Source organism: Onychomys torridus, chromosome 10, assembly GCF_903995425.1.
Source record: "Onychomys torridus chromosome 10, mOncTor1.1, whole genome shotgun sequence".
Classification (NCBI taxonomy): domain Eukaryota; kingdom Metazoa; phylum Chordata; class Mammalia; order Rodentia; family Cricetidae; genus Onychomys; species Onychomys torridus.
Window position 1 is genome coordinate 25,326,112 of NC_050452.1, and position 27,468 is coordinate 25,353,579.

General features: G+C 43.2%; 1 non-coding gene across 1 annotated transcript; it reads right to left on the reverse strand.

Annotated features, from left to right (window-relative positions):
- Positions 1 to 13,108: 13,108 nt before the first annotated feature.
- On the reverse strand, positions 13,109 to 13,211 carry LOC118592690. The gene has a single exon (XR_004946144.1). It is a non-coding gene; the product is annotated as a U6 spliceosomal RNA (small nuclear RNA).
- Positions 13,212 to 27,468: the final 14,257 nt, after the last annotated feature.

A 27,468-nucleotide genomic window follows, 5' to 3' on the forward strand; every position in this document is an offset into this window, starting at 1 on the left:
TTGGTGTTTAACTTTAGGTTTTGGTTAAGAAGATCCGCCTGAGTCAGGTAGTGGTGATGCACGCTTTTGATCCCAGCATTGGGGAGGCAGAGGCAGGGGGATCTCTGAGTTTGAGGCTAGCTTGGTCTACAGAGCGAGATCCAGGACAGGTACCAAAACCACACAGAGAAACTCTGTCTCGAAAAAAAGAAGAAGAAGAAGAAGAAGAAGGAGGAGGAGGAGGAGGAGGAGGAGGAGGAGGAGGAGGAGAAGGAGAAGGAGAAGGAGAAGGAGAAGGAGAAGGAGAAGATCTGCCTCAAATTCCTCTGGCCGCTGAAAGGGACTGGTTGCTTCACTTAGCTGGAGGTCCAGAAGCAGTGTATCGAGCTTCAGGTTTGATACAAGTCACTCACCCTCAAAGACCAGTTCTGCCTCTTTGCTCTGGCACAGATAGTGTGGGCTATGACTGGTTCACTTTGGATCTTAGAATGCCTTCTAGTACTGATGAAACTGTTGCCTTTCTTCCTCTCTTCAATGGCAGAAGAAACACATTTATTCTTAGATTCCAAGTCAGTCCTGAGCATCACACTGGGTCAGCCATATAGGTCACGTGCCTATTCCACAATTGGTGTGAACGTTCAGTAAAATGGATGTGTAGACTGGTTTAACTCCATCACGTTCCACCCCTGGAATTTAGGATGAAATTGTATTTTATATGCATATGGCTTTATAGATACTTAAATGAAGGTCTAAGCACCAACAGGGCCCATTGACTGTTTCCAAACCAATCATATCTGGAGTGGGAGGAATAGACTATGTTGATTGGCTGGACTTGGGACTTAACCTTGGGGTTAGGGGCATGCAAAATTAGGAGGTCAGCCTGCCTCACCCAGCCACAGGGACTGGAAGTTGGGAAGAGCCAGATTCCGTATCCTAAAATAGAGATGCTGTCAAAAACAGAGAAATGAATGCTAGACATGCAGGAATGAAGGGTAGATGTTCAGTGCATGAAGCTGAGAAAGGGAGGAAGGTCTGGGGTTGAGTTATCTTAGCGGGAATCAGGTACTTCCGGCATACCACTCTGACCCCATCCTTTATTCCAATCAGAAACTGGTGCTCTCAGGTACAATTCGACAGTACCTCACCTCTCTCACCCTATGCCACGGGGGTGTGGAGCACCGACAAGCTAAATGCTCATCCATATGTAACTAAGAATGATTAGACAATAGTCAATTAGTACCCTGGGAAGCAACCCTTGCTCAATAGGGATAGGAACTGATGAATACATGTGCTGCCCTTTTCTTACTCAGAGGGATTGTTTCCAAGATGTGTTTCCTGAGGCAGTTCAGAAGGTCTCCAAGGATTGAGCCATTAGTTACCATATTAGGACCATTGTTTATCCTAGCTTTAAAAAAATAAGTGTGTGTGTGTGTGTGTGTGTGTGTGTGTGTGTGTGTGTGTGTGTGTTCGAATGTGGAGTCCAGGGGACAACCTCCAGTTTCATCTTCAGGAATGTCACCCATCTCCTCTGAGGCAGGATTGCTCACTGGCCCGAAGCATACCAATGAGGCTAGATCGGCTGGCTGGTGAGCCCCAGGGATCTGCTTGTTTCTGCTTTCCCAGAGCTGGGATTCTAAGTGTGCCCCAGCCCTGGCTTTTTACCTGGATGCTGCAGATAGAATTTAGGTTCTCACATTTGCAAAGCAAACACATTATAGACTGAACTATCACCTTATCCCTCTGGATTATTTTATTTCATTTTATACAGGGTCTCATGTATCACAAATTTCCCTCAAATTTACAATGTAATCTGACAATGATCTTAAACTTTTTTTCTTTTCTTTCCTTTCTGTTTTCTTCTTCTTTTTTTTTTTTTTTAATTTTTATTGTTGTTTTCTGAGATAGGGTCTCACTACATAGCCCTAGCTGACCCGGAACTTACCATGTGGAGTAGGCTGGCCTCTGACTCACAGAGATCCTCCTGCCTCCACCCTCCACCTCCCTGTGCTGGGATCATAGGTATGTGCCTCTATGCTGGTTAATGTGGTGCTAGAGACTGAACCCAGGCTTTGTGCCCACTAGGCAAGCACTCTATCAACTGAACCACATTCCTTGTTCCCATACTTGTCATTTTGTTTTGTTTTGTTTCAAGACAGTCTTACTATATAGCTCTGGCTGTCCTGGAACCCATTCTGTAGACCAGGCTGGCAGAATTCACAGAGATTCTCCTGCCTCTGCCTCTTGAGTGCTGGATCAAAGGTGTGCGCCACTGCACTTTGTTCCTTACTCCTGCTTTTATTCTTTGGCTCTCCTGTCCTTCTGCTCTGTAGGGTCACTTCCTAATAACAACTGTCCCCTCGGAAGCCTCGGATCAGAGCTACATTCTGGGGAACCCTGACAGTCAGGACTCAGATTTTCTGAGATTTATTTTTTCACATTTATTTGTTCTGTGTGTGTGCATGTGTGTGTGTACACACATGCCTGTGCTACAGCACATGTGTGGCGGGTGATCAGATAATAATTTACAGGGATTTGGTTCTCTTCCTTTGTATGAGCATTGAAGATTGAATATGGGTAATCAGACTAGGTGGCAAACACTTTTACCTGCTCAACCATCTGGCTGGACTGTCTTAAATGTATAGATAACATATATAAAATAAATATGTTTTGGGGTCTGAGGATGTAGGTAAATGGTGGAGAGATTACCTATTATGCTTAAGATCCTTGATTCAGTCCCCAGCATACACATGAAAAGTAGGTTTTGTACCTTCAATTAATGTCCTCCTTTTGATGAGAAAGTCAAGAATGGAATACTAGTGAGGCCCAGCCTTTCCTGGGAGGAGGCAGCACCCTCCCTTGTATCTGGGAGACCAGACAAGTGACAAAAGTGTCCCAAGATGAACCGTCCAGATAAGTTGTCAAGGGCTAACTTCTGGCCTTGAAGGCTTTGTCAAGATGCCACTAGCCAAACAGGGAAGGTTGCTCTGCCTCCGGTTGAGTTCCTATGATTCAGATGTTGAGGACACCACCATGTCCCTGAGCATGATGTGCTTGCTAGGGTAGCTTTCCAGCAAAGACAGAAAACAGGCCAGGTGGTGGCAGTGGCAGCAGTGGCAGTGGTGGCGCACGCCTTTAACCCCAGCACTCGGGAGGCAGAGGCAGGCAGATCTCTGTGAGTCAGCCTGGGCTACAGAGTGAGTTCCAGGACAGGCTCCAAAGCGACAGAGAAACCCTGTCTCAAAACAAAACAAGACAGAAGACATCCTTTGTGGGGACCCTGAGGTGGCACTGAAGCTTGGGTTGTCACCTACTCCTCAAGATCCTCTCCTCCACTGACCACAGACATATTACAATGCATTTCTGCTTCTTGCTGCCCTGGACTCCAGTTCCTTTTCTGATACCCACTGACAATATTTGAAGAAATGCTCCACTCTCTCAACTATCTGGCCCTTGCCCCACCATCTATTGTGCCTCTTTGGGATAAGGTTGTCGGCCACTTGCCTGAATAACAATCCTCCTTGTTCCTTGCTGATAGCCAAAGATGCCTCTTACCTTTCTCCATCACAGAAAACCGCAGCAAGTGTCTTCAAGCCATCAAAGTGCCCACTTTATACTCGTCTAGCAGAGTTTCTGCTTGTGATGGAGGCCGGGCTGAATGGTCCTGAATATCCCAGGCTAATGTTTTCCAGTGGCTCCCCATGGCAGTTTAAGAGCTCGTGTGTGTAAGTTCTTCAACTTTATCTTGTCTTGTCCAACAGCCATCCACCATTAAACCAGCTGTGTTGCCTAACCAGCCCATGCTACACTCCTCTCCCATGCCTGGTGCCTCTCTGCAGGGTGTTCTTTCCACTTGTGCCCCTCTTTATCTCTGGCATGCTTTGAGTCATCTTTCAGGTCCTGGCTAATTGCTATGTACTCCAGGAAGTCTTTGCCATCTCCAACTGAGCAATGTTCCTTCTCTAAGATCCCAGGTTGCCTAAAATAAACCTTAGCATGTTGCTTCTGCCCATCTGCTTATGTGTCTGTCTCCTGCAGTGGGTGATAAATTCCTAGACGTTTAGCTAAGTCTCATTCTGAGTTCATTCATCAGGCCCTCAGGGCCATGTAGAGAAGGTACTTGGTAGATATTTGTTGAGTAAATGGAATTCAGTTGTAGCATATATGAAACCGTGGGTTCAAACCTTAGCACTGCCCCCACACTCCACTAGCCCCAAAGGATTTCAGCTGTCAGGGTGACTTAATGGGGTGAAGTCACCTGCCATCTGATGACCTGAGTCTGATTCCTGAGCCCCACATGGTGGAATAAGAGAACTGACTTCTGTAAGTTGCCCTTTGACCTCTACATACTAACTGTGTACCCCCCCCTAGATTTAAATAAATAAATATAAAATTTAAAAATGACATGTGTGCTATGGCATCTGTATGTGTGTGCCATGTGTGAATTTGCATATACACAAGTCTATTTATGCATATACACACCAGGTGTGGTGGCACACACCTTTAATTTCAGCACTCAAGAGGCAGAGGCATGAAGATCTCGTGTCTGATGTACATAATGAGTTCCACGTCAGCCAATACTATAGTGAGACCCTGTTGCATACATAAATAAATAAGCAATTTAAAAAAATCTGAGAAATCTAGTTGAGGGTATACTCAGAGGAAATGAAATTTTAAAAAAAAGGAAAATAAATCAGATGTTAATATAGCATATTAGTATCATCAAGTTATGTTAATATCTTAAATACATACTTGCATGGTCAAATGACTTAAAAGTGACACAAGCACAGATTAAAAGCTGTTATTAAATGTGGACGAAAATAAACACACGGTAGTAGAAAACACAAGCAGTGTGTTTCCCGCTAGTCCTTGCCTTTGGGCAATGGTATTATTCTAAGTAGCAGCACAGGCTTTTTCTACCCTTTCACTTAGCATTACAACATCCACATGTTTTCATAGTGCAAGGATGACCTTTGGAAAAGGAACTTTAGAAATGGTCCATCTGTGTGTTTTATTTTCAGAGATAAGAAACCCTGAGGTTTAATGTGGAGACTGGTCCCAAGTCTCCCAATAAATGACAGCTCCAGTTTCTTAACTTTCTGACCCATGATGTCACCTTCCTGCCCATAGCGTTTGAGATCTCTTTGGTGCTTTTTCAGTTATGGTTCTGAATAAAAAACTGGAAACAAGGATTCTGAGACCAAGAACAATTAAAGTTTGACTTGTGTGTAATCATTTATTAGAGTTTAATGATGTAAAATCGTATAGTCCCATGGATGTCTCACACACCGCTGGCTAGGAAGTAAATTAGTATGACTACTTTAGAAAATAAAAACTGTTCTAGAAGCTGGGTGGTGGTGGCACATGCCATTAATCCCAGGACTTGGGAGGCAGAGGCAGGTAGATCTGTATAAGTTCAAGGCCAGCCTGGTCTACAAAGTAAGTTCTAGGACATCCAGGGCTACACAGAGAAAGCCTGTGTCAAACAACAAACAACAAATCTGTTTTAGGACTGGAGACATGGCTCAGCAGTTAAGAGCACTGGCTGCTCTTCCAGAGGACCTGGGCTCAAGTCCCAGCACCCACATGGTGACTCACAACAGTCTGTAACTCCAGTTCCAGAGGATCCGACAGCCTCACACAGACACACATGCAGGCAAAACACCAATGTGAATGAAATAAAAATAAGTTGAAAAATTAAAAAAAAATCTGTCCTAGAATCTATAATCTCTGGTTCGGCCCCTGTAGTCCATATAGTAGAAGGAGAAAACTGACTCATGCAAATCATCATCTTCCTCCACATGTCCTCTCTGTCACTCTCCATGAATAAATAAATGAACGGAAAGAGATGAGTGCATAGGTTGAGCAAGCATCACACGTGTACATGGATACTTACAACTTTCTTATTCATAGTGCCAGAAATTGGATACAACCCCTGCATCCACCCTTAGCAAATCCATAACTAATTCTGGTTTATTAATAAAAAAAAACAACGAACAACTATGTGGGGCTGGAGAGCTGGCTGAGCAGTTTAGGGAACTGGCTACTCTTCAGAGGATCCAGGTTTGATTTCCAGCTCCCACATGGTGCCTCACAATCACTAGTAATTCTAGTTTCAGGGGATCCAACACTGTCTTCTAACCTCCTGGGGTACCAGGCACACAGGTGATATACATACATACATGCAGGCAACACACCATAACGCATAAAAAATTAAATAAATAATTTTTTAAAGGTTAATATAAAAAAATACTGCACCACAAGGAAAACCAATGAGTCACTACTACATGCCAAGTCACAGGTCCATGAATACACGGTTGACTGAAAGAAGCCAGGTATAGGAAGGGACACGGCTTGGTTACCTTAATGTTCAAGATAGAGCAAACGATGACAATAGAAGAGTTCTTGTCAGCTGGCGTCGTAGCCCAGTGGTAGAGGGTTCACCCTGCACGCACAAGGCCCTGGGTTCCAACTCCTGCACCAGACAACAAGAATAAAATAAAAGAGAGCGGTGGTTGCAGGAGGCAATACTGACTTAAACAGGGTATGAGGGACCTGGAAACAGAGTCTCACGGGGCCCATCCTGGCTTGGAACTCACTATGTAGACTAAGCTGGCCTTGAACTCAGAGATCAGCCTCCTTTGCCTTCAGAGATCTGCAAGTAAAGGAATGTGCCACCGCCCCTGGCAAAAACAACATTTAATTTCTTTCTTTCTTTCTTTTCTTTTCTTTTTTTTTTAGGGCTGGGAGTGTAGCTCAGTGGTAAAATTTTTTTCTGAAGTATACAAGGCTCTGGCTTCCATCCCCAGCACTACAAAACAAATGACCCAAAATATACACAATTTTTAAAAATAGAAAGATGCATTTGAAACAAAGAAAAATAGTATAGATGCATTTGTATGTAGATAATAAATATATATATTAGATTAACTCGTAAAGAGGAAGGATTGAATTTGGTTCACATTTTGGAAGTGTCAATCCATGATACACTTGGCTCCATTGTTTTGGTGTCCAGTGAGGTAGCATATCATGGCAGGAACATGTGGCCGATCAAAACTGTTTGCCTCATTGCCAGAAAGCGAAAGAGAGAAAACGGGAAGAGATGGGGTCCCATAATCTCCTTGAAGGGCATATTCATTAAGACTTCTAGGGGGCACTACTTCTTAACTATGTCACCACCAGGCCAATGGGATGATGGTTCGGCAGGTAAAGGTCCTTGCCACCAAGGACCTCCTGCATTAGATTGCTGGGACTCACTTGGTAGAAGGAGAGAACTGACTTCTGCCAGCTGTTCTTGGACTTCCGCACACTCCCCGTGGGCCCTTCCCTCAAATAATGAATACATAAATGTAGTTTAAAAATTTATCTTTATTGTATGTGTATGGGTGCTTTGTCTGCATGTAAGTCTGTGCACCATGTGTGTAGTGCCCTTGGAGGCCAGAAGAGAGTGTTGGATCCCCTGGAACTGGAGTCACAGACAGCTGTGAGAAGCCATGTGGGTACTGGGGACTGAGCTTGGTTCCTCTGCAAGAGCAAGAAGTGCTCTTAACTGCTGAGCCATCTCTTCACCCCTAGTAAGTATAATTTTATAAATAATAAAAAAAAAGATACCGTGATTTCTCAATAGTACCATTCTGGGCAGTAAGCCTGTATACGTGGGGCTTTTGGACATTTAGCACCTAAACTCCAGCAGGTTGCATATTCAAAATCTGTACACTTCATGTAAGAAATAAAAGTTTTAAACAGATTTTATGCTTCCCAGACTGGTACAATCTGATTACGGTCTACAGTCTTATTAATTATATTCTGGCAGCTTCCTGGTCTTGATAAAGCGATAGAGTTGTGTGAGGAGTTGCTATGGGGGAGGGGAGAACAGCATGTTGAGTAATGGGTATACATACATAAGCCTTTCTCGGTTTTTTTTTTTTTTTTGTATGTGTTGTTTTGTTTTGTTTTGTTTTGTTTTCAGTTTCTTGTGAATCCATAATTCAAAACTTAGAATAATCTCCTTAGTCCACATTTTAAAATCAGGTGGTCTAAACATAGTACTCTTTTAGTAATGCTCCTTCTACCTTTAATCAAAGGAAAATATGTTCTTATTAATTCCTTGAGAATTTCATACAATACATTTTGAACATAATTTAGACCCCCCTCAATTCTTTCCCTATTGAGTCCAGTTTGTGTTACCCAAATATTCTTGGGGTTTAGGTCTGCTCCAGTGTATGGTCAGGCTACCAAGCGGTGACCTGCCCTCTCCTAGTAGATCTCCTGTCCTTCCTCTGTGTGCGTGTGCGTGTCTGGGTGGAGCTTGCACTCATGGGTGGAGCTTGTGCGGGTCTTGCATATGCTGTCACAGTCACTGAAAGTTCATGTGTGCAGTGGCCTTGTTGTATCTGGAAAACAATTTCCTGGAAGTTATTCACCTCCTTTGCTCTTGCAGTCTTCTACCTTCTCTTCCACAAAGATCTTTGAGCCTTGGGGTGATCTTTCAACCAAATGTAAGAATAAAATACATTTACAGTATCTCCTAAGTGCCTTTCTTCCTCCTCAGTTCTTGTCATTTATCTATGTATCCATCGATCCATCTATCCACACATGCGTTTCCCTCATATGTCATCCCCTTCCTCCTTTTCTTCCTTCCTTCCTTTTCTTTACTATTTTAAAGGCTCCTTCTTCTCTCCAGCCTTTGTAGTCACTCTGTCAGCTCTGAGGGGCCATTTCCATTTTGCTTCTTTGGCTCTTACTACCCAACACCCTGGTGAATCCAAGAGCTGGAAAGTCTAGATTTTTTTTTTTTTTGATGGGGTTTTAGGTAGCTCAGGCTGGCCTCATAGATAGCTGAACCTCTAATCCTTCTGCCTCCACTTTCCAAGCATTGGTATTACAGGCATGAGCCACCACGCCTGAGTTCTAAGTCTAGAATTTCTACTCTCCTCCCTGCTCCAACCCCTAGTGACCTATGGCCAGGCCTTTAATTTGTAAGTCTGGGTTCACCTGTTTGGAAATGTGTTGGATAATATGTACCTCCTCCCTCATCAGGGAGCTTTAATTACTGTTTGCAATGTTGCTTAAGATGTGGAGATGAAAGGTTCTTTTAAAAGCCCATGTTACTGGCACTGGTAATAAAGCTGAGGAATTTGTTTGTGAATTTGCAAGGTTGTCTGTCATGGCTGGGAAAGCACAAAAAGGTTGATTTTATGTGGAAAAACTTCGCCCTGAAACCAGCCACGGGTCCTGCATGGTAGAAATAGCAAGGGCATGTTGTACCTAAAAGTACCTTGAAAATTCCACATTTTGTGTACTTCTGAAAAGACAGAGCTCACACTTCCAAAATTGAAAACAAGAAGTTACCTGGGGTTATGAGACAGGAAGTCCAGGGGCCAATTTCTGGCTAAGACCATTCTCTGTCTTCTTCACAGTTTACGAGAAACATTTGATTAGGCACAAGGCTTTTTCTTTTATTTTATCACCAATACTCTACTTTTCTTTATACTTTCTGATCACATTTCTATCAGAATCGTAGTTAACACAGACCTTCTGGGAACCTGCCTCTCTAAGGAACATTTAGAAGGTATTAAGATAAAATAAAGGTCTAAAACTCAGCCTTAAAGCATCCCCCATCAAACCAGAGGATAAAGAGGACTGAGTGGCCTATATTTAGACTTGACTTCATTGTGCCCTGTTATTAATAATAACTGCCCCGTTTGGTGTGCCTCGAGCCCTTTGAAATGCATTACTTCATCCGATCCACTGACAGTGCTGGAATTTCAAGCTCTGATTTAGGGACTGAAGCTGAAGGAGAAGTGACCTCTCTGAGGCAACACACAGTGAGTGATGATGCTCCTAGGATTTACACTTAGTCTCAGGGGTGGGAAGGATCAAGGGAATCTCAAGGAATTATAGAGAAGGAAAGCCCTAGCTAGTTTTTCGACAAAGACATGGCCTCTGACAGGGAGGAGGTGTGGTGTCAAGGTGGTGGGTGTGGAGGCTCCTGTTTGTTCCTGACTCTTAATCTCTATGTGGACTGGAGCAGGACTTCACATGCTGAACTTCCATCCCTCCTCTGTTCAACGGAGACATCTTCCCAGGCTCTGTTAAAGAGATAATGAATGGAGGGCAGAAGTTATTAGAGGAGAGCTGAGTGACAAACTGAATGGCAAACCCACCCTGAGCCATGAAGCAAGCATCCTGGAAGTTAAGAACAACAAAACCCTTGGAGATAACTATAGGTTTCAAGGCAGTTATAGGAAATCATTCCAAGGCTGGGCGGTGGGGGCGCACGCCTTTAATCCCAGCACTCGGGAGGCACAGCCAGTCGGATCTCTGTGAGTTCGAGGCCAGCCTGGGCTACAGTGTGAGACTCAGGAAAGGTGCAAAGCTACACAGAGAAACCCTGTCTTGAAAAACTGAAGGAAAAAAAAAAAGAAAAGGAAATCACTCCAAGGACGTGATCTCTCAGCTTGTTCCTGCCAACCGCCACCCTGCCTGCCACTTGCTGCCCTCCCTACTCACCACAGTGGACTCTTTTTCTTTTCGAACTAAAATCCAAAGCAAACCTTTAAGTTAAAAAGAAAGGAAGGAAGGAAGGAAGGAAGGAAGGAAGGAAGGAAGGAAGGAATCACTCCAAGAGACCCCTAAGCCTTTCACCCCCACATAGGTAATACCTTTATCAGCATTTATTAATTTAAGCATAGGGTCTTGCTATGTGTGTTCATTTGCTTCTTAATGCTGTGACAAACATCATGAACAAAAGCCCCTTGGGAGGAAAGGGTTTATTCTAGCTCACAGTTTCTAGTCCATCATGGAGGAAAAAGTTTATTCTAGCTCACAGTTTCTAGTCCATCATGGAGGAAAGGGTTTATTCTAGCTCACAGTTTCTAGACCATCATGGAGGAAAGCCAGGGCAGGATCTCAAGGCAGGACCCTGATGGCAGGAACGGAAGTGAAGGCCATGTAGGGTGCTGTTTACTAGCTTGTCCCCATGGCTTGCTCCACCTGCTTTCTTCTAGAACTCAGGACCACTTGACCAGGAGTGGCACTGCCCACAGTAAACTGGCTCTTCTCACATCAACCATTATTCAAGAAGATGCCCTACAGCTGTGTCTACAGGCCAATCCAGGGGAGGCATTTTTTTCAATTAAGTTCCCTCTTCCCAGATGACCCTAGCTTGTGTCAAGTTGACAAACAGCTAACCAGTACACTTTTTATCCCAGGGTGGCCTCAAACTCATAATCCTCCCAACAAGCTGTTGGGAGGTTGCTTGTGATTTTGAGTACATACTGGGCTACATAACAAGTACTAGTCTAGCCAGGGTTATGTAGCAAATATCTGTCTCGAAAAATGAATGAGGGGGCTGGAGATATGACTCCATGGTTAAGAACACTTGTTGCTCTTCCAGAGGACCAGGTTTGATTCCCAGCACCCATGTGATGACTCATAGGCATCCTTAACCCCAGTTCCAGGGGACCTGACACCACCTTCCATGTCTGACTTCCATGGGCACCAGCCCAGGCATGCAGGCAAAACACTCAAACACATAAAAATAAATAAAGGGTTGGGGATTTATCTCAGTGGTAGAGTGCTTGCCTAGCAAGCACAAGGCCCTGGGATCGATCCTCAGCTAAAAAAAAAAAAAAAGTTAAAAAAAAAAAAAAAGGGCTGGAGAGATGGCTCAGAGGTTAAGAGCATTGGCTGTTCTTCCAGAGGTCCTGAGTTCAATTCCCAGCAACCACATGGTGGCTCACAACCACTTGTAATGAGATCTGGTGCTTTCTTCTGGCCTGTAGGGACACATGCAGACAGAGCACTGTATACATAATAAATAAATAAATAAATAAATCTTTAAAAAAAACAAAACAAAGAAATAAAAATTTAAAGATGAATGGAAAACAAAAAAAGAATGAATGGATGGATGGATGAATGAATGAATACAGACAATGGGTAACACTATTTATCCATCTTCTTCAGGTTTTAGCAGGTTTACAGCATTCACTTATGTGTTTATCTTTGTGCATCTGTGTACTTATTTCTATTCAATTTCTCACACGTGTAAAATTGTTTGGCTCCCACCACAGTCGACTACAGAACATTTCCACTGAGAGGACGCCTTGTACACCCTTTTACAGCACAGCGTTCTGTTCTCCCTGCTTACTAATAGGCACCAGTCTATTTACCCTCTACAGTTTTCTCACATAAAGAGTGTTTTATAATAGAATCAGTGTACAGTTGGTTATTTTCTCATTGCTGCAACAAAATATCTGACCAGAGCAACTCAGAGATGGATGGGTTTACTTTGGCCCCCAGTTCCGGGACACAGTTTATCGTGGTGGCGGGAGAATGAGGCAGCTGGCCATGTGTCGGTAGCCAGTCAGCAGAGAAAGGTGAATGAGTGTTGGTCTCAGTTCATTCCCTCCTTTAATTAAGCCTGGAACCCCAGTCTATAAAACGGTGCCTTCTACATGTAGGTAGGTCTTTACACCTCCATTAACTTAACCCAGAAACTCTCTCACAGCTGGGCGGTGATCACACACCTTTGATTCCAGCACTCGGAAGGCAGAGGCAGGTGGATTTCTGTGAGTTCGAGGCCAGGCCGGTCTACAGAGTGAGTTCCAGGACAACCAGGGATATATAGAGAAATCCTGTCCTGGAAAAAAAAAAAAAGAGAGAGAGACATACCCAGAAGTTTGTCTACTAGATGATTTGAGATCTTGTAAAGTTGAAATCAAAATTAACTACACAGCATGTTTGCTTTTGAGATAGTATTTTTATTTATTTATTTATTTATTTATTTATTATTTATTTTTGGTTTTTCGAGACAGGGTTTCTCTGTGTAGCTTTGCGCCTTTCCTGGAATTCGCTCTGTATACCAGGCTGGCCTCAAACTCACAGAGATCCGCCTGGCTCTGCTTCCTGAGTGCTGGGATTAAAGGCGTGTACCACCACCAATTTTTTGGTTTCATTAATATTGATTTTTTTTAAGACAGGGTTTCTTTGTGTAACCTTGGCTGTCCTGGAACTCACTCTGTAGCCCAGGCTGGCCTCAAACTCCCGGAGATCCGCCTGCCTCTGCCTCCTCAGTGCTGGGATTAAAGGAGTGCGCCGCTGCCACCACCTCCCGGCTCATCATTATTTTTTAAATATGGAATGCTTCATGAATTGTGTCATCCTTATGCAGGGGCCATGCTAATCTTCTCTCGATTGGTCCAATTTTAGTGTATTTGCTGTCAGGTGAGCATACGTTCATTCTTAAAAAAAGATTTTTTTTTTTTTTTAGTTTTTACATGTGTGTGTGTGTGTGTATCCGTCTGTTTGTCTGTGTGTATGCATGCCATATGTGCACTAGTGCTGGAGGAGGCTAGAAGAAGCTATAAGCTCTGGAGCAAGAGTTACAGCAAGTCATCCAATGTGGGTGCTAGGAACTGCACTCAGGTCCTTTGGAATAATAATATCAAGAGCTCTTAACTGCTGAGCCATCTCTCCAGCCATTTGTTTGTTTGTTTATTTTTTTTTTGTGTGTATGTATGGTGTTTGTGCGTGTGTGGTGTGTGTGTGCTAGTAGTGGTGCGTGTGTGGTGTGTATGTGGTAGTAGTGGTGTGTGAGTGTGTGGTAGTAGTGGTGTGTGTGTATGTGTGTGGTGGTGGTGGTGGTGGTGTGTGTGTGAGTGTGTATGTGCATGTGTGTGTGTGTGTGTGTGAGAGAGAGATATTTGTCTGTATGTGTGTGCATGCATGTTGAGGTCAGAGGATAGCTTTCACAAGTTGGCTCCTTCCTTCCGTGATGTGTGTCCCAGGAATCAAACTAAAATTGTCAGGCTGACAGCAAGTGCATTCACCTGCAGAGCCATCTCTCCAGCCTGGATTTCTTCCCCTATTCAATATGATTTTCTTGAAAACTATCAAAGATGCTACAAGTAGGAAAAGCTCTTTTTTACTGCTGTATAGTATTCCACGGCAGAGATTTACCAATGTGCTTACAACACATCCACTAAAGGACATCTAGGAGAGGTGGTTTCCCACTTGGGGCTATTCTAAATTAAGCCCCTATGAACAAGCATGCAGAATTTTTGTCTGATTATTAAGTTTATTTCAAGGGCATAATTCCTGAGTATTGGTTAAGTGTTGAGTTGTGTAAAAAACTGCTACATTTTCTCCCATAGTGACTTTGCTTGTGGCGTCCACACTGACAATGCCTAAGCATGAACAATCTGGTTGCTCTGCATCCTTGCCAGCCATCAGCACTGCCATTCATTTTGACTTTAGCAGATCTGGTGGATGATGTCTTACTTTGGTTCTGCTTTGCCTTTCCCTAATGACCAGCAATGCTGTGTAGCCTTTCCTGTTTATTCACCATGTGTGCATCGCTTACAGTAAAGTGTCTATTCATGTCTTTTGCCAATTTTCCAATTGGTTTGGTGTTTGTGTTTTTTTTTTTTTTTAATTTTAATTAATTTTTTGTTTTTTTCAAGACAGGATTTCTCTGTGTAACCACCCTGGCTGTTCCGGAACTCACTTTGTAGACCAGGGTGGCCTCGAACTCATAGAGATCCACCTGCTTCTGTTCCCTGAGTTCTAGCATTAAAGGTGTACACTACCACCACCTGGCTGTTTTTTTTTTTTTTTTTTTTTTTTTTGTTTTTTTTTTTTTTTTTTGTTTTGTTTTTTTGTTTTTTGTTTTTTGAGACAAAAAAAAAAAAAAAACCCCTATATAACCCAGGCTGGTCTGGAACTTACTACACAGAGCAAACTGGCCTTGAACTCACTCACAATCCTGGGTCAGGCTCCTGAATGGGGTTATAAGCATGGGCCACCATATTTGGGTGACTGAGTTTTAACTCTTGAGTTTTGTGAATTCTCTCCTGGGTATATAGTTTGCAAATATTTTCTTCCAGTCTGTAACCTTTTCATCTCCTTTATAGAGTTATCAATAGGATTTTTAATTTTGACATGTCAATAGAGTATTTAATTTTGATGTTTGATAAACTTACTAATTTTTCCTTTTGTAAGTTGTATTTTTGGTGTTGGATTTAAAGACTTTTTGCCTAGCTCTAGGTTTCAAAGGTTCTCTCTTACTTTTCTTCCTAAAAGTTGTATAGTTTTATATTTTTACATTTAAGCCCTAAATCCATTTTGAGTTAATTTTTTATGTGATCTAAGTTTATTTATTTGCCTGTGGATAGTCAATTACTTAGATACCATTTTTGAAAAAGCTATGTTTTTCCTCTATTGGATTACTTTGGCATCTGTCAAAAACCAATTGAGTATATTTATACAAATCTATTTCTGAGCCAAGAACCCAATGGAATTTTAACTCAAATATTGAACTTGGGTTGACAGAATGCAAGAAATCAATCTGTATAGAGACTGAATGAAGGCTAACATGAGACACATTTATCAAACAAGCTAATGTTCTATGTAATTAAATATGACAGTGTAAGAAATTGACTGTGAGTACCCTGATCACGAGTTCAGAGAAGTGGTTCAAATCAGCAGGAGATACTGCAACAGTTTCCGACTGCAGCCAGGGAGACCTACTTTTATGCTGTGAGTCCTGCACTTATTACTTGACTCTGAGCATTCACTAGCCTCTTGGAGTATCAGTGGAGATCACATTAACTTGCCTCATAGAATTAGTTTGAGACCCTGTGATATGGGAACCTACAAAGTGGTTGACATTAAGTGTTTTTTTTTTTTTTTTTTAAATATTTAGTTATTTCATATGTATGAGTGCTTTTCCTGAAGCCATGCCTGTGCATCACTTCTGTGCCTAGTGTCCAAGGATGACAGAGGAGGGCATTGAATTCCCTGGAACAGGAATTACAGGTGTTTGTGAGCTACCCTGTGGGTGTTGGGAACTTAAACCAGGTCCTCTGAAAGAACAGCCAGTCCTCTTAACCACTGAGCCATCTCTCCAGCTCCTGACACTAAGTTTGTCTATAGTAGCCACAGCATGGCAGATTAAAGGCGTGCACTATACCGCCTGACGATTTGGAAGTTTTATCCCATTTTCTCTGTTAGCGTCCTCTTGAGCATCTGCAAGTGGGTATGTTATTCTTTCAACAAGGTAGTGCTTGTGTGTGTGGGAGAACTGGGGATTGAACAAGGGGCCTTATGTATTAAGCAGGTGCTCTACCATAGAGTCAGCCCAAAAGCCACTGCTTTGACCCCTTGTCTCATAGAAATAACAGAGATGCTATAATTATACACTATAGCTCAGTGTCTTCTCTCCTGAGTACTAAGGTCTAGTGAGTTCTCTGCAGGCCTGGTGTTTAAAAAAAATCTCTACTTCAGCTTTCTGTCCATACTAAGTGCCCCTGCAAATGAGATTCATCTTTGTCTTTCATTGGACATCAATTGATCTTAGAAAAGGGAAGTAGGAGTTGGGGATTTAGCTCAGTGCAAGGCCCTGGGTTCGGTCCTCAGCTCTGGCAAAAAAAAAAAAAAAAAAAGAAAAGAAAGAAAAGAAAAGGGAAGTAGTGCCAGGTGGTGGTGCAAGCAGTGGCACACGTCTTTAATCCCAGCACTCAGGAGGCAGAAGCAGGAGGATCTCTGTGAGTTCAAGGACAGCCTAGTCTACAAAGAGAGTTCCAGGACAGCCAGGGCTATACAGAGAAACTCTGTCTTGAAAAAAGGAAGGAAGAAAGGAAGGAAGGAAGGAAGGAAGGAAGGAAGGAAGGAAGGAAGGAAAGAAAGAAAGAGAGGAAGAAAGAAAGAAAGAGGAAGTAGCTCCGTGGTCACCATCTAGGGTGGTTTAAAAGGATCAACAGAACAGAAAATGCAGAAAACCTGGTAAATTTCTGTACACCATTCATGGATGTAGTGAGCATGGTTGAACATGAGCCAGCAAGCCATGGCTCAGGCCAAAATCCTGCTCTGCCCTTACCACACTAGCCTGTGTTCTTGACCTAAGAGCTAAGAATAGTTTTTATGCTTCAGAGAGAAGAGGGAGGGAAGGAAGAAATGTTGGAAGGAAGGATGGAAGGAAGGGAGGGAGGAAAGGATGTGCTGTAGAGCTGTAGATGGATTACAAAGGCTAAAATACTTATTGTTTGGTCCTTTATAGAAATAGTTTGCTGTACCTTGTTGTAGAAAATAAACACAAAGCTCCAAAAGCAGAAGCTAGCCAAGTATGGTGGCGTATTTCTTTAGTTCCAGCACTGGGGAGGCAGAGGCTGATGGATCTGTGAGTTTGAGGCCAGCCTGGTCTACATAGCAAGCTCCGAGCCAGTCAGGGCTACATAGTGAGACCCTATGTCAAAACTGACCGACCTACCAACCAACCTAACAAACAAAAGGGGAGAATGCTATCTGGCCGGAGGCCACACAATAAGGATATAGACACCCATTCACTCACCTAAAACTAAGATTGAGCTCACTCTGTATATGAGAACATATGCTTCCCAAATTAAGAGGACAGGATGCAACATTTCCAAAGCGGGTTATATGTTCCAGGAATTTGTTCTGCAAACTTTACAACTTCCTTTTTCTTGTCGTTTGAGACAGGGCCTTTCATTCTGTAGCCCAGGTTGGCCTAGAACTCATTATGTGGTCTGGCGTCAAACTTGGGGCGCTCTTTTGCCTCAACTTCACAAGTGCTGGGATTGCAGGACTGCACCACCATGCCTGGCTGTAACTTTCTTTTGTGAGATCATGATGTGCATTCGTGTATCAAGGCTCTGAGTTCTGCAACAATTCTGATAAAGGCAGAGTGTCTCAACTTACTCAGCTAGGAAACTCACTTCTTCCTCTCTTTTGCTTTTCTTTTCCTCTCTCTCTCTTTCTTTTTCTTTCTTTCTTTTTTCTGAGACAGGGTTTCTTTTCCTTTCTCTCTTTCTTTTTCTTTCTTTCTTTTTTTCTTTCTCTCTCTCTCTCTGTCTTTCTTTCTGTGACAGGGTTTCTCTGCGTAGCTTTAAAGTCTGTCCTGGAACTCACTGTGTAGATCAGGCTGGCCTTGAACTCACAGAGATCCGCCTGCTTCTGCCTCCCAAGTGCTGGGATTAAAGGCATGCGCTGCCACCATTTGGCTGGGAAACTCATTTCTTGTTCTCTCTCTCTCTCTCTCTCTCTCTCTCTCTCTCTCTCTCTCTCTCTCTCCTCCCTCTCCAAGGTCTTATTATGTAGCCCTGGCTGTCCTGGAACTCACTATGTAGACCAGGCTGGCCTCAAACTCATAGAAATTTACCTTCCTCTGCCTCCTAAGTCCTGCAAATCATGGCCGCCATGATAGCTTCTCATTCTCTTTAGTTTTAAGACTAACTATATAATATCATGCCTCACAAACATGGGAAATTTATAAGTCACAAGGCTGGATTGGATACTTCTTTGCCTAAGACAGAGTCAGTCAGTTTCTCTGAGTCTTTGATGGAAAACAAGAGGCTAATTTCTAGAGACATGTTGGATCTCCTGATTTGGGCCTTTAAGCCTAATTTCCTATAGATGTGTCCATGGGCAATTTCCCAGATCTTTGGGCTGGGAGTAAAACATGACTCTAGCTGAATGTAATTCTGAGATTTTTCCAGAGAGCCAGAGGCGTTCATATCACAGTAGTTGCCCTTCTGTGCCATATGTACCCTGACAAGTGAGGACAGGGTACATCAACTTACTGAAACTCAGCTTTAAAGTGTTGGGAGTGTGGGACATAGGAAGACAGATGGGCTAAGTGCAGTAAAAGGACCCATCACCGTCCACGAGCTGCTGGGACAGGCTGTTCCTAGAGATGCTGATGAAGCATTTGCCAAGGGAAAGAATGTAGCTCTGTGGAACCCAGTCCACACTTTATGACTACCACCACATTAAATCACAGAATTCCATTAAATCACACCATTCTCCTCTTTGGACCACAGTGAGGTGCTTAAATAAAGCAGTACCTATTTCAGTTTATGGCTTCCGTGGTCAATGGACAGACCAGCCATCTTTTGCCTCTGGATCTTTGTGCTGTGACTGTTTCTCTCCCCTCACGTTTTATCCAATGTACATTTGTTTTGTCTGCTTGATTTTGTTCATTTTGAGGCAGGCTCTCATGAAGTCCAGAATGTCCTCTGACTTCCTGTGTAACAGAGAATGACCTTGAGCTCCTAACCCCCCTGCTTTGACTTTCTGAATGCTGGTATTACAGAGATGAACCACCGTTCCTCACTGGTCAGCGAACGTTTAGTCCCCTCTCAGTCTCTAAATCAATGTCATCTGGGCCTTGTCCCATCTAGGGTGGCTTCTTCCACATCTTCACGGCCATGAGTCCTCAGTTTCTCCATTAGAGCACTAACCTAGGTTACTTTGCTTTCTTCTGTGAGTCTCAGGAGAGCAGGGGCTGGGCTTGTGTTCTTCACTGTTTCATGAGCAGAACTTGTCCCCATGCTCAGTCAAGGGAGTGTTCAACCAATACTGGCAACAAACAAAGAGACCGACTGAGGGCTGGATGTATAGTCAAACAGGTGTGAAGCTCTAAGCTCAACTCCCATCATTGGAGAAGAGGGAATGGGGAGAGAAAGATTGAGTTTGAGGGTGTAGCTCGGTTAGCAGAGCACCGGTCTCACAAGGACAAAATCCTAGGTTAGATCTCTAATGCCACATAAATTGGGTATAGTGACATATGCCTGTAATCCCATCACTTGGGAGGTGGAATAAGAAGGATCAGAAGTTCAAAGTTATCCTTCATTGCGCAGCAGGTTTGAGGCCAGCCTGGATTGCATGAGACTCCATCTAAAAATAGGAAAAGCAACAGAGAGAGAGAAAGAGAGAGAGAGAGAGAGAGAGAGAGAGAGAGAGAGAGAGAGAGAACCAGCTATGGTGGTTAATGCCTTTAATTTCCCTCAAGGGGGGAAATTAGACAAATTCAAGGCAAATGCAAAGCCAGCTTGGTCAACTTAGTAGTAGGCTCTAGGCCAACCGAGATTACCTATAAGTCCCCTGTCAAGAATAATACCGATTTTCAAAAAGGAATAAGGAAGAAAGGAAGGAAGAGAAGATTGAGGGAGTGTGTGTGTCTCACCTGGCTCCTTAGTTCAATCCAAACCCTGGGAAAGAGCCTGCCTGGCGGACTCCAGAGAGGCATAGCTGGGCTGGAAATGCAATTGAGACTCTGACACACTAGTTGTAAAATTCTTTCATACCTCTAAAACATTTCTTAAATAACTTAATTCCTCCCTAGCAGAACTCCCTTGGCCTCATTCTCTCTTCTCTTTTCATCACTTCCGAGGACAAAACTGCTTAGAGAATTATTTTATAACAGATGGGATCCTGGGGCAGAGAAAAACATATCTAGCTCTCAGGAATAGGAGAAATGTGTGCAGTTGGACCTTGGATTTAAATGAGCCAGCAAATTCCTGCAAATTCTCTCCCCTTGCTGGGTCCCATCTGCTTCACATTCAGCAAAGGAGAAAGCCAGCCTGTGTTACCCCGTGATTTACGTCCTGCTGTTTGCTCTCTTCACCTAGATCATTCAACACCCTGAGCAGAGCGGGAAGAAGAGGTGATCTCAGGATGCCTGGCTGCCAGACTTGGTGTCTGGGAGCCGGAGAAAGCTGGTATGAGCTCTGAGTTCTTTGCTCTGTTGAGGCCCAAAAGTTAGAAGAAAAAAAAAAAAAGACCCACGGGGTTTCCACATACAGGGAACAAGGGAGATTCTGTTCGCCTCAGCTCTGGGAAAACAATTGGCCACTGAACCAAGAGACCTGGGTGTTTGATTTACTCACTAAGTGCCTGCTTTGAGTGGAGTCTTCTCTCACTGTGCCTCAGTTTCTCCAGCTGTCAAAGGTTGGCCTGGATGGTCTGAGCTCCCTTTATAACTGACATGTCTGGAATGAGGACAATCTTAAATTGGTGCTGTGTCTGGCACTCTGGCTATCTGGACTATTGAAACAAGACACCCTAAGGGATTGAAATTTCCCCCTAGGACTTCTGGGAGAAGGAAGGTGCTGAGCTTGGTGCCAGCCAGAAGGGGGACTTAAAGTGCTCACAACTTCAGACCACCTTTCTTGGAGGAGACTTGGAGCCTGAGACAGTGAAGGGGTGGGGCCACCCCTTGACTAGGACTACTTAAATATTCATTTTTTTGTTTTGTTTTTTGAGACAGGGTTCTCCGATGTAGCTTTGTCCTGGAACTCAGTCTGTAGACCAGACTGGCCTCGAACTCTCAGAAATCTGCCTGCCTCTGCCTCTCTAGTACTGGGAGATTAAAGGCATGTGCCATTACTGCCTGTCAAATATTCATATATTTTGCCCTCTGCTTAACCTGACCCTCATGTTAAGACCCTGAAGATGGACTTGGATTGGAGGTCACGGAATCTCTTTGTCTCTTTCCAATGGGGTCACAGTGAATAAGTCTTTTTCATTATTGATTTGGTACTCCAAATTTGCTTATCAAGGATGAGTGGTCTAGCCTGGCACAGGCCCTGACACTAATTATGATAACATTTTCAGCCTCAAGGATCTGGAGCTAGTTGCCTTCCAAGGAGATGGATGTATTGCAGTGGTTCACTTATTCGAAGGAGAGGATTCAGACTCCATCTCTACCTCCTATTGGTTATGTGATTTTAGGGGAAGCTCCTCATCTCTCTGAGCTTCAAGTGCACTGTTGAGTCAAGCCAACAGCCCCAGCTTTCTTTCTTCTCTTCTTCTTTTTTTAAAATTTGGTTTCTCAATGTAACAGCCCTGGTTATCCTGGAACTCGCTTTGTAGACCAGGCTGGCCTCAAACTTGTAGAAATGGGCCTGCCCCTGCCTTCAGAGTGCTGGGATTAAAGGTATGTTCCACCAGTGCCCAGCTAGGGACCTTCTTTCTTGGCTTCCTGGGAACTATAGCCAGGAGGAGAATATAAGGCTGGCTCTGAGCCAGCACTAAAGAGTCAGCTATTTCTGGAGCTCCCGGGATGGTGGTCCATAACCGTGGGGGCCTTGGTGCCCCTCTATCTGAGTTCCTGGCTTGTGGCCTGCACAGTGGGGCAGGGTGTCCTAATGAGCACTTGGAAGTCCCGGGCAGGAGGAAGAGGAGCTATTTTCAGTGGGTTCTGGTTCTATTTGTAGCTGGTGAGCTGGCCCAGGCTGCAGAGAAGCTTGCGGCAGAGTAAACTGGACACAGAGAGGGGCGTGTTTTGTTACAAGCGGGAGAGGAGGAGAGGAAGAAGCCCGCCCCATCAGTCCCCTTCCCCTATTTCTAACTTCTTGCTGATTTCATTTTCTCTGCCTTTCCCAGGAGAATTTAGAGGGGGTACCTGGCCTTTTAAAGGTGGGTTTAGTTAGTAATGTGAAGCACCCATCACGCTTGTTAACCCAGTGGAGGCCCTACAGTATTGATTTTCTCTGGCTCAAGAGAGATTTGTATCCCCACCGGAACTGCAGAGTGTTTGTGAAAGCATGTGGTGGCTAAACTGCCAAAGCTCAGAGTCATTTCTCAAAGGATAGACGATACCCACCCATTTCCCCACTGGGTCCTAGTAATGACCTGCCAATTTCACCCACTCCTGGCAACATGGCTAAACAAGTTGTTTAACTTCTGTATGCCTCAGAAATGGGATGTGGGTGCTAGGAAGACATCTTGCTCTTGAGGCCTCTCCAGGCACAGATCTGTGATTCTCCGATGCAGTCATCTTACAAAGTAAGGCAGATCCTTTAATCAGAGGATGGTGGGAAGGCCTGGCAGGTTCTACAGGACATGACATTCTACCCTGTCATTTTCTGGATGGGAAAACTGAGGCTCTACTGGTGAGGTTGGGTCAGTCAGTGAGTCAGTGGCTCAGCTGAGTCAGTAACCCAGGCTTTCTACCCGCCACGGTTGTCGATCTTCTCTGATGCTAGGATGCAGGGAGCTCTCCCTGAGACGACCGTAGAAATCACTTGTGGTACTGTACATACACTAACTTCTATGGACCACATTTTCTTTATCCATTCATCAGCTGTTGGAATCGGCACTTGGATCCCTTCCATTGCTTGGCTACCATGAGTGATGCTGTAATGAATACAAGATGGTAGATATTGGTTCTGCCTAGGACATCATTCCTTTGGCTATGCACCCAGGAGTCAGATTTCTGGGTCTCATTCTGCTTCTATTTTTAGTTTTTTGGACATGGTCTTGCATGGACCAGGCTGGCTTCAAACTCACTTTGTAGCTGAGGATGAGCTTGATCTTCAGATCTTGCTCTCTCCACTTCCCAAGTGCTGGAATTACAGGCATGTGCCACTGCTTCAGGTTTATGTAGTCATGGGGTGGAGGGGGGTCATACCCCGGGTTTCATGTATGCCAGGCAGCACTCTGATAACTGGGCTACACCACAGCCCTACTGTTATTTATTTATTTATTTATTTTGAAGTATTTTCGTTTGTCTTGCATAATGGCCTTGCGCTTGTTAGGCAAGCACTCTACCACTGAGCTAAATCCCCAACCCTTAAAGTATCTTCCTGGGTGAGCTGGGCAGGTGGTGGGTATGGGTCCCCACTCTAGACTATTATAAAGAACAATTACTAGATTCTTTTTTTTGGGGGGGTGGGGGTTTAGAGACAGGGTTTCTCTGTGTAGCTTTGCACCTTTCCTGGAACTCGCTTTGGAGACCAGGCTGACTTCGAAGTCACAGAGATCCGCCTGCCTCTGCCTCCCGAGTGCTGGGATTAAAGGCGTGGGCCACCCCGGCCAGGTTTGCCCATCTTTTTGATAATAGTCATTCTAAAAGACATTGTATTCTTTCTTAATGTGTGTGTAGTGGTGCTGGGTGTGTGATTCAGGGCCTCGCTCTTTTTTGTTTGTTTTGAGACAGTGTTTCATTATGTAACCTTGCCTAGCCTAGAACACAGAGATCTGCTGCCTCTGCCTCCCAAGTGCTGGGTTTAGAGGTGAGCGCCCTAAGTCTGGCCATATCGTCCTTTCTCAGTTGGGTTTTGTTTTGTTTTGTTTTGTTTTGTTGTTTTCCCAAAATAGAGTTTCTCTGTGTAGCCCTGGCTATCCTAGAGATCAGGCTGGCCTTAGAACCAGAGATCTGCTGCCTCTGCCTCCCAAGCGTGGGGAATCAAAGGCATGTGCCACCACAGCCTGGCTTGGGGGCCATATTTTAAAAAATCAGGCTGGGTGTGATGATGAACATCTTTGATCTCATCACTTGGGAGGCAGAGGCAGGAGAATCTCTGTGAGTTTGAGGCCAGCCTGGTCTATTGAGTGAGCTCCAGGACAGCCAGGGCTCTATAGAGAGAGATAAAATAAAATACAGTAAAAAAATCCACTGTCTAGATCAATGTTACGGTTTTGTTTCTCTGGTGGTGTTTGTTGTTGTTGTTGTTTGTTTTATTTTACATTTATTTCTTTGTTTTCCTTTTTTATTATTTGAAAAAGTCATACTTGTATGCAATGGAATATGATCACTATTCACCCCTATTTCCCCCCAGCTTCTCCTGAATCCCACTATACACCCTTCTCCCAATTTCCTCTTCCTTAAAAAAAAATTAAATTAAAAAAAAATTAAGCTTATTTTTGTTTATGTGTATGTGTGTACACCTGCTTGTCTGTATGCGGAAACTCGAACTGTTACATTTGCCTTTGCCTTTGATTTGTGGTGATTTTCTCTGGTGAAAGCACTGAAGAAAATCTTGTCTCATACACATAAGATACTTGTGTGTATTTTTTCTTTTTCTTTCTTTTTTTTTTGTTTTTGTTTTTTTTTTTTTTTCAAGACAGGGTTTCTCTGTGTAGCTTTGCACCTTTCCTGGAGCTCACTTGGTAGCCCAGGCTGGCCTAATGAACTTTTAGGACTTTGCTGCACTAAAAATCATGGGTTTCTCTTTTACTTAGAATGTGCAGAATTTGGTAACACACTGAGTTGATCCTGTGGAAAATATTAGTTCACTAGGTTAAGGCGCTCTCTTGGCTCATTTCATCGAGTGTTATCAAAGATTCACTTTTCCTGGTATTACCACTCATCCTAGTAGATAAGATTCTTTTGTTTTGTTTTGAGACAGGGTTTCTCTGATTCCTGGATCTTGCTCTGTAGACCAAGCTGACTTTGAATTTAGAAATCTGCCTGCCTTTGCCTCCCAAGTGCTGGCTTTAAAGGCGTGCACCACAATGCCCGACCTTCAGTAGAAAAGACTCTGTCTTTTTTGAGAAAATCAGAATTATGGTAGGGGATTCAAGTTTTATAAGATCATAGTCTTTAATTTTATCATTTATTGTTTTATTTTTGTAACAAAGCATCAGAAATTAATTTTATTATTGTAACAAATACACTAAACTGTTTTACATGAAGTCACAAACTTCATAGATGTTTTGAGACAATTAAGTCAAATAACCAACAATGACAAACTGGAGGTTGCATGTTAACCATTCTTTTATGTAAAAATAGTGTCTAAAATGAGAAACCAGTACAATGGCAGAAGGATTTTTCTTGAGATAATGTACGGAACAACCGCTTATAGGATTTTAGTTTAGAGTGGTGAAATGCTTTGGGATGGGATAAAGGCGGTGGTTGCATAACACTGGTGCTATTAAATGCCACTGATTTGTTTGCTTTAACATGATTAATTAACTGTTCTGTGAATCTCAGCTCAATAAACTTTGAAAAAAGTGCTTTATACGAAATTTCCATTTCATCATACAGAAGAGCAAAAGGCTTGCCATCAGAGGCCTGGAGCCAATGAAATTAACTTTTTTTTCTTTTTAACTGCTTCATAAAGGACATTCTTAAGTGAAACTGACATATTATTTAACACCAGCCCATTTTGAGAAGAATACAATGGCTGTTAGAACACAGTGTACCATTGCTTTGATGGTGTCAAAGCCCCAACAATTAAACTGGAGTCCTCTTGTGCCATTGGTATAAATATCCACATGAAAAAAATATCAACATGGTAAAAAGACAAGTAATTAAGTAGTACTATTTTGAAGGGAGTTTTAACCCATATACACCCTTGAGAATTACCTGAAGGTTACCTGAAGAACCTGTGGACCACATTTTGAAACCCATTGTTCTATACTGAATTAGGACTGAAATAACTGATCCACTTCAGTCAGTAGGGGTACCACATGCTGTCTGAAAAATCCTGGGAGATATTTTATACTTACAGGAAAATTTAATTTAAGCTCACACACAGTGCTCTGCTTGCCTTGTTTTAGGTCATACCACTGGGATAAAATACAGAATAAAAGTAACAATTCTAACAATGGCATATACATTATATTATTTTTAAAAATTACCACTTTCATGATTTTGGTTAAAGTAATTATATTCTCATTAATGTCATTGTAATCTTTTCTTGAATATAGAAATTTCCTTTCTTGCTTGCTAAAAATAGGCCCTGATATCTCTCTCTCTCCCTCTCTCTCTCTCTCTCTCTCTCTCTCTCTCTCTCTCTCTCTATATATATATATATATATATCTCACAACAATTAAAGAAAAAGAAACCATGAATTGAAAGGGGGAATGGTGGTGTTTGGAGGGAGAAAAGGGAAGGGAGAAATGATGTAACTATATATAATCTCAAAAACAAACAAACAAACAAACAAACAAACCAAAAACAAAAGCTTAAAGGCCCAGAAACAAACCATCATAAATGATATTTCAAAGCACTGTTAAGCTCTTGCGGTGGCACCATGGTAAGAGCAACTATCCTGTAGTCCACATAACTTGGACTGGGGGCTATGTAAAATTAGTTGGCTATGGTAGGAAGCCCCAAAACTTTGCTGCTTGTCCTGAATTCACATCTGAAAGATTTTGAATCAGGAAACATGACTTCATTTCAATTTCTGCCTGCTTTGGACAAGTTGTTTTTCACAGCTGCAAGCTTAATTACTGTGTTGGTGAGCTGGATTGGCAGGTAAAGAGGATGCTACTGAAGTTTGCGAGGATTGGAGGCTAAGCCACGAAAAGCTTCACAGAAATGAACAGATTTTATCCTTAAGCGGGAGGACCTAATGTTGGGAAGTCTACATTTTTAGGGGTTGAAGGACTTCCAGGGACATTTTGAGACTCTGGGAAGCCTCCATTCTCCTTCAGTCAGCCTTTCCATCTTGGGCTATTTCAAAGTGTCTGTAAGAAGCTGGGAGAACATTTTTCATCTTTGAATGTAGCAGGGGAGACTAAAGAGAAGAATAGCAGGAAGGGGGAGAGGAAGGCCGGGTGGGGAGAAGAACCTCCTTATGTGAAAAACAGGGCAGTGAGAAGAGCCCTCCGGAGCTGGCTTGTGGTCCCTCTTTTCCTGTGACTCTCCCCGGGGTTTTGTCTTGGCTTGCAGGGACCTTATCTACTGGTTTAGTTTGTCTGTAAGATATAAAATGTCCTCTAATCTTGGGGCTCAGTGGTTAAGAGCACTGGCTCCTCTTGCAGAGGACCTGGGTTTGGTTCCCAGTATTTACATGGTGTCTTACAAACGTCTGTAACTCCATTTCCCCGGGGATCTGCTGCACTCATCTGACTTCCATGGGCACAGACACACACGGTGCACAGACTTATATACAGGCAAAAAACATTCATACACATAAAATAAACAAATCTAAAAAAACCCTTCAAATCCATTATATCAG